Source organism: Bidens hawaiensis, unplaced genomic scaffold (assembly GCF_021521415.1).
Source record: "Bidens hawaiensis isolate Kalapana, Puna unplaced genomic scaffold, B.hawaiensis_p1.1 tig00008029_1, whole genome shotgun sequence".
NCBI classification, from domain to species: Eukaryota; Viridiplantae; Streptophyta; class Magnoliopsida; order Asterales; family Asteraceae; genus Bidens; species Bidens hawaiensis.
Window position 1 is genome coordinate 578,708 of NW_027491562.1, and position 12,187 is coordinate 590,894.

General features: G+C 34.5%; 1 pseudogene across 1 annotated transcript; it reads left to right on the forward strand.

The window, feature by feature from the left end:
- The first annotated feature begins 8,777 nt into the window (after positions 1-8,777).
- On the forward strand, positions 8,778-11,334 carry LOC143636595 (calcium-dependent mitochondrial ATP-magnesium/phosphate carrier protein 3-like; annotated as a pseudogene). The gene is made up of 3 exons (XR_013154266.1): positions 8,778-9,121; positions 10,343-11,119; positions 11,205-11,334. The product of XR_013154266.1 is annotated as a calcium-dependent mitochondrial ATP-magnesium/phosphate carrier protein 3-like (transcript).
- The last annotated feature ends 853 nt before the right edge of the window (positions 11,335-12,187 follow it).

Consider the following 12,187-nt stretch of genomic DNA (forward strand, 5'->3'; position numbering starts at 1 on the left):
GCCAACAAACGATAATTGCGGTCCAAGTTAGTGATAATTGAATTCGGGTTCAAGAAAAACTAATACGGGTCGGATTTGAAAGATGGATATCCAAATTGTAATATGGGTTATAAAATATTTTCAGTTTGGACCTTGAAGTTTAAAGTTGGATACAAAATGATTTAAGACTTATAATTGGATTGAAAATGTAAAATCAATAAAGATTATTATAAACAATTTTAATATTAATACAATAATCAAACTAACCCGCTAACGAAATATTTTTAATATAAATAACCCAAACCTTGAACCGAGTCGGGTGAAAGTCTAAATAGAAAAACCCGAGTTGTTACAATCGCGCTGTGCATTTAGACCACGCCACCGTTGCTCGCTTACGGAGAGTAGAGGACGCGGTGCTGCGGATGCAACATTAGAACGATTGGATGATGGAGAGGGAGGCCAGCCGACAGCGTGGTGAGGATTACACATTAACTCCCTCACGTTTTGACCACGAGGCTAACACATCAGCGCCGGCGCTGCCACCGACGGGGACGAATACGGCGACATAGTAGTGTAAATATTTATTTGCAATACTTTGTTATTTTCTATGAAACATGACTATTTTGTATGTTAAGAACTTTGGTATTTTGTATAACATGGTATTATGCTTTCTAATATTGTAAGGTTATAATGATTAAATCCAACTAACAAATAAAGATAAACATGGTCATAGAATTAGTTTTAACAATATAATAAACCAATGAAATAAAAATTTTCACAGATTATGAAAAATGAGTTCTAAGAAGATGTATATTCCAAACCAAAAGAAAAGCCGACAGCTTGGATTCGGTTTTACGTGTAACTAAAACACAAAAAAATCAAACCCAAATGAAGATGTAGATTTCATTTTATATTTTTTTAAACGAATAGCCAACACCTCATATTATACACCAAAGCACCTTAGGACCTCTACCAAAGTAAAATTTTTAATTAAAAGACATAACAAATTAAAAGAAAAGGACACAATTAAAAGAAAAAATATTTAAAGAAAAAGATTAAACCGCCACTTAAAGCTCTTACTGTGGCGGTTTTGCATGACTAATTTGATCGATGATGTCTACGTCATCGATGATTTGATTGACGCAGGTTGACGTTGACCATCATTTGATTGTCGTAGGTTGTATACGCCATGGTTATTGCTTTACGTGGCGTTTGGTCCGGTTTTCTAACCACACCGGCGGTGTGGTTAGAAAAGCTGTAAAACTTGGACCACTATTTATTGTTCGTCACTCCTTTGCATCATCTAAAAAAATCAAGACAAAATGGCGAAATGCGTCCTTTACGTTTGCACGGTTTTTTAATAGACGTCCTTTAGCAAACTTAATGTTAGAAAACATCCTTTATATTGGAAAACTCTATCACGTTTTGTCCTTTGACCCTAACCCAGTTAAGTATTTTTGTTAAATTTGGTCATGTGCAATGCACATGAGAGTATATTTGTAAATTTATAAATATAATTTTCTTGCTAATTAAAACTAAAAATAAAAAGAAAAATTCAAATCTCTCTCTCTCTCTCTCTCTCTCTCTCTCTCTCTCTCTCTCTCTCTCCTTCTCCTACCACCCACCTACACCACCGTCACCTACCTTTTCCATAGCCGCCACCAACCATCGCGTCTCCACCGTCTACCCATTACCTGCAACCTGACCTCTCTGTCGTCGCGGTGGTAAAGATCCAAACAGATCTTGACCTCCTTGTCGTTGCAATTCAATCAGATCCAGCCGGCAAAGATCCTGACCTCCATCGTCTCTCTCTTCTTTCTTTTATGCAATTCATACCACTGTTAAACAGCCTAGCAATCACCAAATCACAATTACCACCCACCACTGAACTACCACCACCATCTCTGCGCCGTTGGGTATGCCGGAAAAAACTGCTACACGAACTCCGATGAAGCTCTATCGGTATCAATTGGAACTAATTCAAGGTAACTAAAACATAAATCTATGCGGATTTTGATTATGAACAAAAGCCCTATCCTATGGAGAATTAATTTTGAAGCGAAATATTCATTTGATGCCACCAAAATGTTTATAGAGCTTCCTCTGTGGTTGTTAGGGACATCGGTTTAATCATCAAACCCTGGATTCTGATGGTTGTTTGGAAGAGATGAGTGGTGGTGGTGGTAGCAACCGACGGCCGGAAGTTATAAGGTGGAGACGGTGATGGTCTTCAATGTGGGTGAGAGAGAGTGACGGGGAGAGAGGGGGGGGGGGTGAGATTAAGAAGAAAGAGAGAGTTTTTATATATTCTATTTTTAGTTTAAGTATAAAAAATATCTTTATTTTTTTTAATAATGTGTAAAATTACAATATTACCCTCATGTGCCTTGCACATGTTTAGATTTAACGAGAAAAAATAACTGGGTTAGTGTCAAATGACGTAACATGAAAGGAATCTGAAACATAAATGATGTTTTCTGTCATTAAATTTGCTAAAGGACGTTTATTGAAAAACCGTGCAAATGTAAAGAACGTCTTTTGTCATTTTGTCAAAAATCAAAAACTTTTGTAACCCATGTAAAATTAAGTTTGGTGTAATTCATCCGGATAACTGGCCCGCTACTTTTTTATATTTAAAAAAAAAAGAGAAAAAAAACTGGCCAGCTGCATTTTTTAATCAAAGAATATGCCCTCGATATTAAAAAGTTCCCACCATGTGAAGAAAACACATTTTTAAGAAGAGAATTAAAGAATGACTACTTTTTGGCTAGCATTAAATAGTATTTATTTAACTGTAAGATACAATAATTCTAAAACTATATTCCCATTTAATTGCATCTGTGTATTAAAGTATATTACGATTTTCATTCATGTAGTTTGTTAAAATTTCTTCATATGAGTGTTTGGTAGTACATATTACTTGTCAAGCGTATGTTTCTTTTATGTATTTACCTTTCATGTATTACTTTGCTTCTTGGTATCGATTTCATTTTCAGTTTTTAATTTATTTATTTTCTTAAAGATGGATATATTTATACATTCTTTCATGTTAAGATGATGTATGTTCATAAAATGAATACCTTTTGATGTCAAACGTACTAACATATTCAATGTTTTCAGTTAATATATAGAAATGTGTAATAACTACTCATAGGAACATTATGAGAAGATTTTGTCTTCACCATGCCTACAAGTCGGCCGCACATGCTATCAATCTATTTTCAACACCAAAAGATCAAGTTTCTATAGAATATAATGGAATAGGTTGCTGGTCGACTCCACGTCAATCACATGCTTTCAAAACGACTTTAGTGTTAGATAAAAAGCCGACCTTAAAGTTGCCAGAAATGAAACTCAAGTCCAATTTGGAGTGATAATTTTGCCATACACTTGGGGAGTTTGAGACTATGCTCAACCAAACCTTAAACTTTTGCAATAACTAATATCTAGAGGGGCAGGGTGGTCGACGGCCTCAGACCCGACACCCCGCTAAGCCCCAATTCTTTTTAGTTATATATATTTTTATGAAAAATAAAATATCTATATTTATTGTTTAAATTCAATTACAAAATCACTAGCTTGTTCTAGTGGTAAAGAGGTATGACTCCCAACAAAAATTTTGTGCGTTCTAATCTCATTTGAGACATGTTTAAGTATATTTTTATACAAAATTTTTTCACGCAACTCAAATCACAACCAAGTAAGCTCATTTACAAAATAAATTGTTTAAACCCAACAAAATTCATCTTTTACTCAAGGTCCAAAAAAATTTCGTCTTCGGCCTAATTTTTTTTTTCTCTTCTCGGAGCCGGCACTGCCTTTAATCAAATAACTAATTAACAAAATTATAGTAATTAAAAATATACATGTATTTATGTCAATATAATCATAATGTTTATATCTTTAATGAAATCATATCTATTTCTTTCTATTAAATCAATTTATATACACTTTTGAGTGTATCAAATGAATGTGATAAAATTCAATTAACGATAATGAAGACAAAAATAAATTATGAATGAATAACAATTTTATTCTCGCATATTCATTCAACCTCCATAGATCTATGGAATTTTCATACATCTCTTTCGAAATTGTAATACAAAAATTTGTTTTATTCATATTTCATATATGATTTTCATTTTTTATGTCATTAATAATGAAATATTTTATCATCTTTTGTTAGAATTCGTTATTCCATTAAAAAATATTTACAACTTATAAAATCATTGGGTAAATCTTTTTGTGATTATTAAGAAATTGTAGGAGAACACAACACATATTTGTATGAATATTCCATTTATAAATATAATTTGAACTTATAAAACCATATAATTTGATTAAATATAGGTTTTTTTAAATTGTAATCATTTAATTCTATAGTGTAATTGTATTTCTTCAAAGAATCCGCAGCATCACACGAGTTCAAAATCTAGTATGATTATATACTTACTAGCTTTTACCCCTCGTATTACGGGGTTGTTTTACATTATTCTTATATAATATTTATATATTTTTTTGAATTTGAAGTTTATTTATTGCAAGAAAGTTAATAATACACTTATGATTTAATGATTAAAAGGTTTCATAAATAAATGAGATGTTATAATCTAGTTTGAAAGTTATTTGGGTTTGGTGAGACCTATGACCCGCTTATTTTTTACTATAAAAGTTTTTTAATTATAAATAATATATTTTTTAATTATAAATATAAGATATTAATTTTTAGTTTATTCAATTTTATATGATTTTCATATAAGATATTTGGAAAAATAAAATTTTAATTTAATGAGATGTTATAACCCGTTAAGAGCTATCTGGGTTAGGTGAAACCCATACCCGTGAATTCGGGTCAAAATACATAAGAAACCTCCATTTACAAATAAAACCGTCTGGTGGCTTGAGAAAATACATGGAGCAACTAGAGCGATTTTTAAGGTTTCGCTTATATATATTATAGATTATAGATACGAATCATATAAAAACATGACTACAACAAATGCACGTTTTCGGCTACAAAAAAAATAAAAAAATAAACGAGTCATAAAAAAGGTGTCTACGCAAATGGAGATGGTTATTAAATAATAACACCATTCAAAATAGGGATGAGCTCAGTACCGAAAATGTTTGGTTTAGTTCCAGCAACGAAAACAAAATTCGGAAAAATAACAATACCGAGTCGACCCGTACCCCGGTATCAAAAACTCAAAAAATTGGTACCGATTCGATACCAACTATACCGAATTTGATACCCATACCTGTTTGCTCAGACTCTACTTGGAAATCATGTTAGAAAAAAAACCAAATCAATATAAAAAGAATAGATGAGCCTACCTGATAAATGATTAAAAAAAATCTGATTGATATATGAAGTTTTTTTTCAAACTAGTGTTGGTAGAAAAATTATTTATCAATATGGTGTTCCCCAAAAACTATTTACCAAAATAGTGTTTTCATTTATTTTATATCTTTCTTTTATGATTTTAAGCAGAATTTTTTCCTATTTTTATATTTTTATATATATGCATTAATTAATTAATTAATTAATGGTGTATTTTTCCCTTTTTAGCTATCAATTAAATTAGTGCTGTATATTTAGTGCTGTATATTTTGTTCGTTTTTACCTTTTTAGCTGATCTCTTAGCTTCAAATTTCAAATATCAATTAAATTAGTGCTGAATCATCAAATATTAATTTAAATAACAAAACAGATAACATAAAAAAAAACTTTCAACATCAAAAATTTAGCCCTGAGTTACCAGTTTCATTAACAAATACAACCAACATAAAGATGCCAACAAATAATGTCACCACTGAATACAAAAGATAATAACAATGTCAAAGAGTCATTACTGAACTCAAAATTTAACAAATTAAAAAGAGAACATGTCACGAAAATTCAGCCCACCTTAGTGATCACCATCTATTCTTCTAGGCTTGAAGGAACAAGTTGCACGGTTATGGCCAGGTTGTCTGCAAATTCCACAAAGCATAGTCTTTTTTCCCTCTTTGATATCCATTCCATTCCTTAATCTTGTTGAACAAGGACGACCCCTTTTATCTCGTTTTAAATCTGAATTTGGGAGTAATTTTATAGTAAATGATGGTTGTGGCCAATATGCTTCATGAGGAAGTGGTGAAAACTCAGATGACCAGGTAGCACAATAATCAACGATCGAGTAACATTTATCAACATATTGCCAAGAGTTTAAAGAAAGTTTGGCACATGCACTCAAAACATGAGAACATGGAAATTTAAATATCTCCCACTTACCGCATGTGCAAGTTTTTTGCTGCAAATTAACTAATTGGACATTTTTCCCTTTTTGAGTTATCACCTCAAATATTCCTTTTTCCCGGTTAAAAGATTTCAAAGAATGTGCACCGGCTTTTGACGTCAAAGCTGCTTGTTTTGCAACAACATGAGGAGTATACACATCCCCGTTAGTTTGAGCACTAGATCCCAAAGGACGTCTCACATCAAAGTAGTGGACAAGCGTATAAAATGTAAGTTGAACACATGCCGTAATTGGTAAAAACGAGCACCTTTAAGTACGCTGTTGAAGATTTCTGACAAATTAGTAGTAAGTAGCCCATATCTCTTTCCACCATCATGTGAAAGTGTCCATTTATCAAGTGTGTGTGCCTCAAGCCATTGACGAGCTTGCGGATTTATTTTCCCAATTTCAGCCATAATGGAGTGAAACTTTCGAACTTGATTCTGACTCCCGGCACGGTAAGCTAAAGCTTTTAGTTGTGAGTTGCGATACTTATTATTAATGTTGTTAATGGAATGCCTTAAGCAATACCTACGGTTTTAAGTGTTAGTTAGGAAAATCAAGAAAATGAAATTTAAAAAAAGAATTAACAAGAAATACCTGTGAAATCCATGTGGCTCCAACCAAGGAGATCCCGGCTCATTAACGGCCTTTAGGATACCAGCATGACGATCCGATATTAGACATATCCCTTCCCTATCTTTCACCACATGTTTCTTGACATGAGAAAGAAACCAACTCCAGCTAGCGTACGATTCATTTTCAACAATGGCAAACGCAAGGGGTAATATCTGATTATTCCCATCAACTCCCATTGCAATCATCATCTTACCTTTATATTTACCATACAAATGTGTGGCATCAATGCTAATCACGGGTCGACAATGATTGAATCCCTTTATAGAAGGAGCAAATGCCCAAAAAACACGTCTAAATTCCACCTGATCATCACTAGCCTCTCTCAAAATGCACCATTCAACCATGGTCCCTGGATTAAATGTTCATAGTGCGTTTAAAACTTAGGTAAAACAATATAAGATTCTTCCCAGTTTCCAAAAACTTGTTTGATTGCCTTCTGTTTTCCTACCCAAACCTTCTTGTATGTAGGAGTATAGCCCAACTTATCAATTACTTCGGCTTTCAAAGTAGCAATACTGGTAGAAGGCTGTTCTTTTATTAGATGTTGGATTTCTTGAGAGATCAAACTTGCATCTAAATTGGATGATCTTGAGTAATCATATAATGCAAGCAAGTGTGTGGACCGGTATACTTACAATTTCAAAAAACCCGTTAGATTGTTTACTTGCACGAAGTTGCCATTTACAACGACATTGTGAATGTAACTTACACCTTATGCACCAAGTAGTTGATCGTGATTCAACCACCTCAAAATGTTTATGTGTCTTGATAGTATAGAGCTTTATAGCTCTAATAAGTTCTTCCTTGTCACTAAATAATCTTTTCCCAACTCACGAGTCAAATCCCCTTTACTCTCTAAACGTGGTATCTTCCAATTTTCATCAACAGTCGCATTGACTTCCTCTAAATTGGTGTAGGTTGAAGGGACTTGAATGATACCATATGATGTTTCATCCGTATGAGTTTCATCTTCGATCTCATCTTCTTCTAACAAATCATCCACATCAGTTTCAATGTCATTCACATCATCGTTGTTTACAACAGCAGTTTGAGACATTAGGTTGAAATCTTCATTTTGAAGCATCCGTGATACAGCATTAATCTGATTCATTCTATAAAACAAAAGCAAGCAAAAACTTAAATACATCTTTTTCTGATTACATGTGAAACAAAAGAAAATGCAACATAGTTGCTGTAAGTTATAATATAATATGAATGCATATACAATCATTGATATCCTTGATTTCTTTTTCTATTATATGTGAAATAAAGATATGCAATACCTACTAGAAGTATTAAAAAATAAAAATATAGGGTCCAACGGGTTGTGCATAGCAATGTGTCGACTCTAAAGGGGTAGGGGTGTGTCTTTAGCAGGTTAGGGTTTGCAATTCAGAAAGGGGTGGCGGCACAGCTTGTTGCCCGCCTACCTGCTATGTTGATGTAATATCTATTTTTTTTAATGAAAAGTTACCAATATATTTAAAAAAAAAATTCCATAGATATCCTTACTTAATTCTTTAAATATAATATATGCATACATGCTCCTTCTATCAAGAGATATCCTTACCAGACAATGATTTTGACCGTCGCTAAATAATAAATAATATAAAAGAAAGATATAAAATAGATGAAAACCCTATTTTCTTAAATAGTTTTTTTGGAACACCCATATTGGTAAACAGTTTTGGAAAAACATTCTTGGTATATGGGGGAACATGGGGTCAAAGTCTGGAACGCACAACTCACAATTCAATTCTCGAACATTCATTTCATTTTCTTTTCTGCTAATCATCCAACCAACCCCAATCAAATAACCACCGTAATTCCATTGCATACCCAGATCCATTCACTCTCTCTCTATATATATGTTTCACCACCATGACGTCACCAGCTCCATCAAACAAACCACCAGTATCTCTGGACCACGTGCTAGCAGCATTGGGTGAAACCAAGGACGAACGCGAGACACGCCTCCGCAGTCTGTTCAATTTCTTCGACACGGCCAACGCAGGACTCCAGGTGGCCTTGCAAATCCCCTCCGAGTATAAGTACGCCAAGGAGCTGCTTAGATGCCAACCGCGACGGCAGGGTTGATTATCACGAGTTTAGGCGCTACATGGATGACAAGGAGCTTTAGCTGTACCACATTTTTCAAGCCATTGATGTCGAACATAATGGCTGTATTCTGCCTGAAGAGCTCTACGATGCGCTTGCTAAGGCAGGTATTAATATTATTTTACCTTGGCTACTTTCTATCAAATACCAATTATATTAACCTTTTGTGTGAATTAGTTGCTACACATTTGATTAGTGTGAGCAAAGACCCAACGTATTTGGTTATGATTACGGTTAATGTGATATCTTTAATGAAAAACCAAACTGAACTTATCGTTGACAGACCTTAATGAAAACCAAACCAGACAGTTAACCGAACTTAACTGAAACCGATGGTTAACTGATTATTTGGTAATTTTGGTTGTGGTTACAGTTAAGCCACTGTAACTGAACCGCACGGACTTTCCACATTTGATGCATTGTACTAATATGTTGATTAGGTTTTTTAGTAATCATAACTCAAGGGTAAGTTACTAAGTTTTTCAAGTGTTGCCCTAAGTTTCCTAGTTTTATTTTTCTTTTTAAAGTCACTCAAATTTTATTAGGGCGTTCGGATCCTAGGTAATATTTAAATGTTTAAATTTTTTAAAATTAAATGAGGCAAATGAAACATATATGAATTTAGTGAATAGGAGGCAACAGTGAACAATAATATTAACTAAGTAATAATGGTGTTATATAATTGTTGAATTTAAGTCAACTGGAAAATTTTAATCACTAATTAGTAACCAAGGTTCGTATATGTTTCATTGTCTCATTTAGTTTTAAATCTTTTAAACATTTATAAAAGAGCTACATAGGATTAAAGTGCCTAATAGAAAGTTGAGTGACCTTTAAAGAGGCATAAAAAGTTTGAATGATTTTACAGTAAACTTGGTTACTATTGTATAAAGGTACCCTTTTTTCGTTATTGTGTAGGGTATCAGAGCCTTAGGATTATTGCCTTTTTTTTGTCCTTTTTAATGTATAAGAATGTTGAATTGCTGTTGATGGTTTGTTCTCACTTTGTTTGATCTATAAAGTGCAATTTTGTTTGATTATTTTACTTTGTAGAATGATAGTCTTGTTGCTTTACACAACACAGTGACTCTTAAAAGAAATGATTCTTGACAAGAAAGTTTATTGTTGGACCATTAAACTATTGCCTCCGATTTGCTCATCAAATGGTTCAATATCTAGTTTTAAAGATGGCACATAACCATTGGTGCCTCTTGATGTTGACATTTATTGGTCATTGTAACTATAACTGTTACTTAAAGTTATAACATACTGTTCTTTTTAGTTGTATTGTTCACATCTTATCATCTATAACAGCTTTTTCTTTGCAGGCATAGAACTCGATGATGACGAGTTAGCGAGTTTTGTAGAACGTGTCGATAAAGACAACAATGGGACCATTACCTTTGAAGAATGGCGAGACTTTTTATTACTTTATCCACACGAAGCAACAATTGAAAACATTTACCAATATTGGGAACGTGTATCATTAGTTGACATTGGCGAACAAGCGGTAATCCCAGCTGGCATAAGTAAACATGTTCACGCCACCAAATACCTCCTTGCTGGTGGGGTGGCGGGTGCCGTCTCTCGTACCGCCACCGCCCCACTTGACCGCCTCAAAGTCGCCCTACAAGTCCAAACTACCAAAGCTTCAATCAGGCCAGCGGTTAACAAGATTTGGAAAGAAGGCGGCGTGTTATCTTTTTTTAGAGGTAACGGGTTGAATGTCGTTAAAGTCGCACCCGAGAGTGCTATTAAATTTTATACTTATGAAATGTTGAAGGATGTTATTGGTGGTGGGGATAAGGATGATACAGGGACGTTTGGCCGGCTGCTGGCGGGCGGTATGGCAGGTGCGGTCGCACAAACCGCAATTTATCCGATGGATTTGGTGAAAACGCGGTTGCAAACTTATGTTTGTGAAGGTGGAAAAGCTCCTAGCCTGGGAAAACTTTCAAAGGATATTTGGGTTCACGAGGGCCCACGGGCTTTTTATAAGGGGATCGTTCCATCTATTCTTGGTATTATTCCTTACGCGGGAATCGACTTGGCGGTTTATGAGATGTTGAAAGAGATGTCTAAAGCATATATTTTTGTTGATAGTGGTATGAACTATGAACAATTACCTACGTGTGCGTAATGTTTTTGTTATTATATTGTTATTATTAAGAGTTTGTGTTTTTTTTGTAGAACCCGGTCCAATAGCTCAATTGGGGTGTGGGACTGTTTCAGGGGCCCTTGGAGCCACTTGCGTATACCCGTTACAAGTTATCAGGACAAGGTAGTTATTTATTTGCTTTAGAGGTGGCTAAGCGGGTCAGTCGTGTAGGTTTGGCTGGTCATAATGGGTATATATTATAAGGGTTGGGATGACCATAGACAAGTTCTATAGGAGTATGCAAGGTCGGGCTGGTTCGGTTTTGGGCTCAAACGAACCAAATAGCGAAAATTTGGTTTTTTGAGTTTTTGAAAACGTATGGTTTCGGTTTCATTTTACCATTTGGGCTTGAAACTTTTGATCAGAGAAAAATGGTCTGAAGTAGTGAATTTGAGCCTAAAACTGGGCATAAACCTTTTTGTTAGTTAATAATGGATTATTATACATTTGGGCAAAAATATTTGGGTCACGCCATTTTTTAAATTCTTATAAATTACTTAACATTCAAAGTTAAAAATGATAATCTATAAATGGGTTTGGTTTCTTTTTAATTACAAACCATGTAATAACTTTTTGACAATTTTAAATTTATACTAACCACTATGTTTAAAGCTAAGGTCCTTGGATGGTAGTGAGGTGACGGTTTATGGTGATAAGGAAAGTTCTGGGCTTAATGTCATTTCGATGATAAAAGCCGAAGGTTTGTTGAGGCAAGGGTGTTGTGCTTACCTGGCGTATGTTGTCAACGCTATGGCCGAGACGAAATAAATGAAAGATGTTTCGATCGTGTGCGACTACCTAGAAGTATTCCTTGAGGATCTTCCGGGGTTGCCAGCGGAGCGAGAGATAGAATTCCAGATAGATTTAATACCAGAAGCCCATCCCGTCGCGAACGCGCCTTATCGTCTAGCGCTGCCCGAGATGAAAGAATTGATATCCCAACTGCAAGAACTCCTCGACAAGGGTTTTATTCGACCAAGTCCTTGGGGCGCGCCAGTGTTGTTCGTGAAGAAGA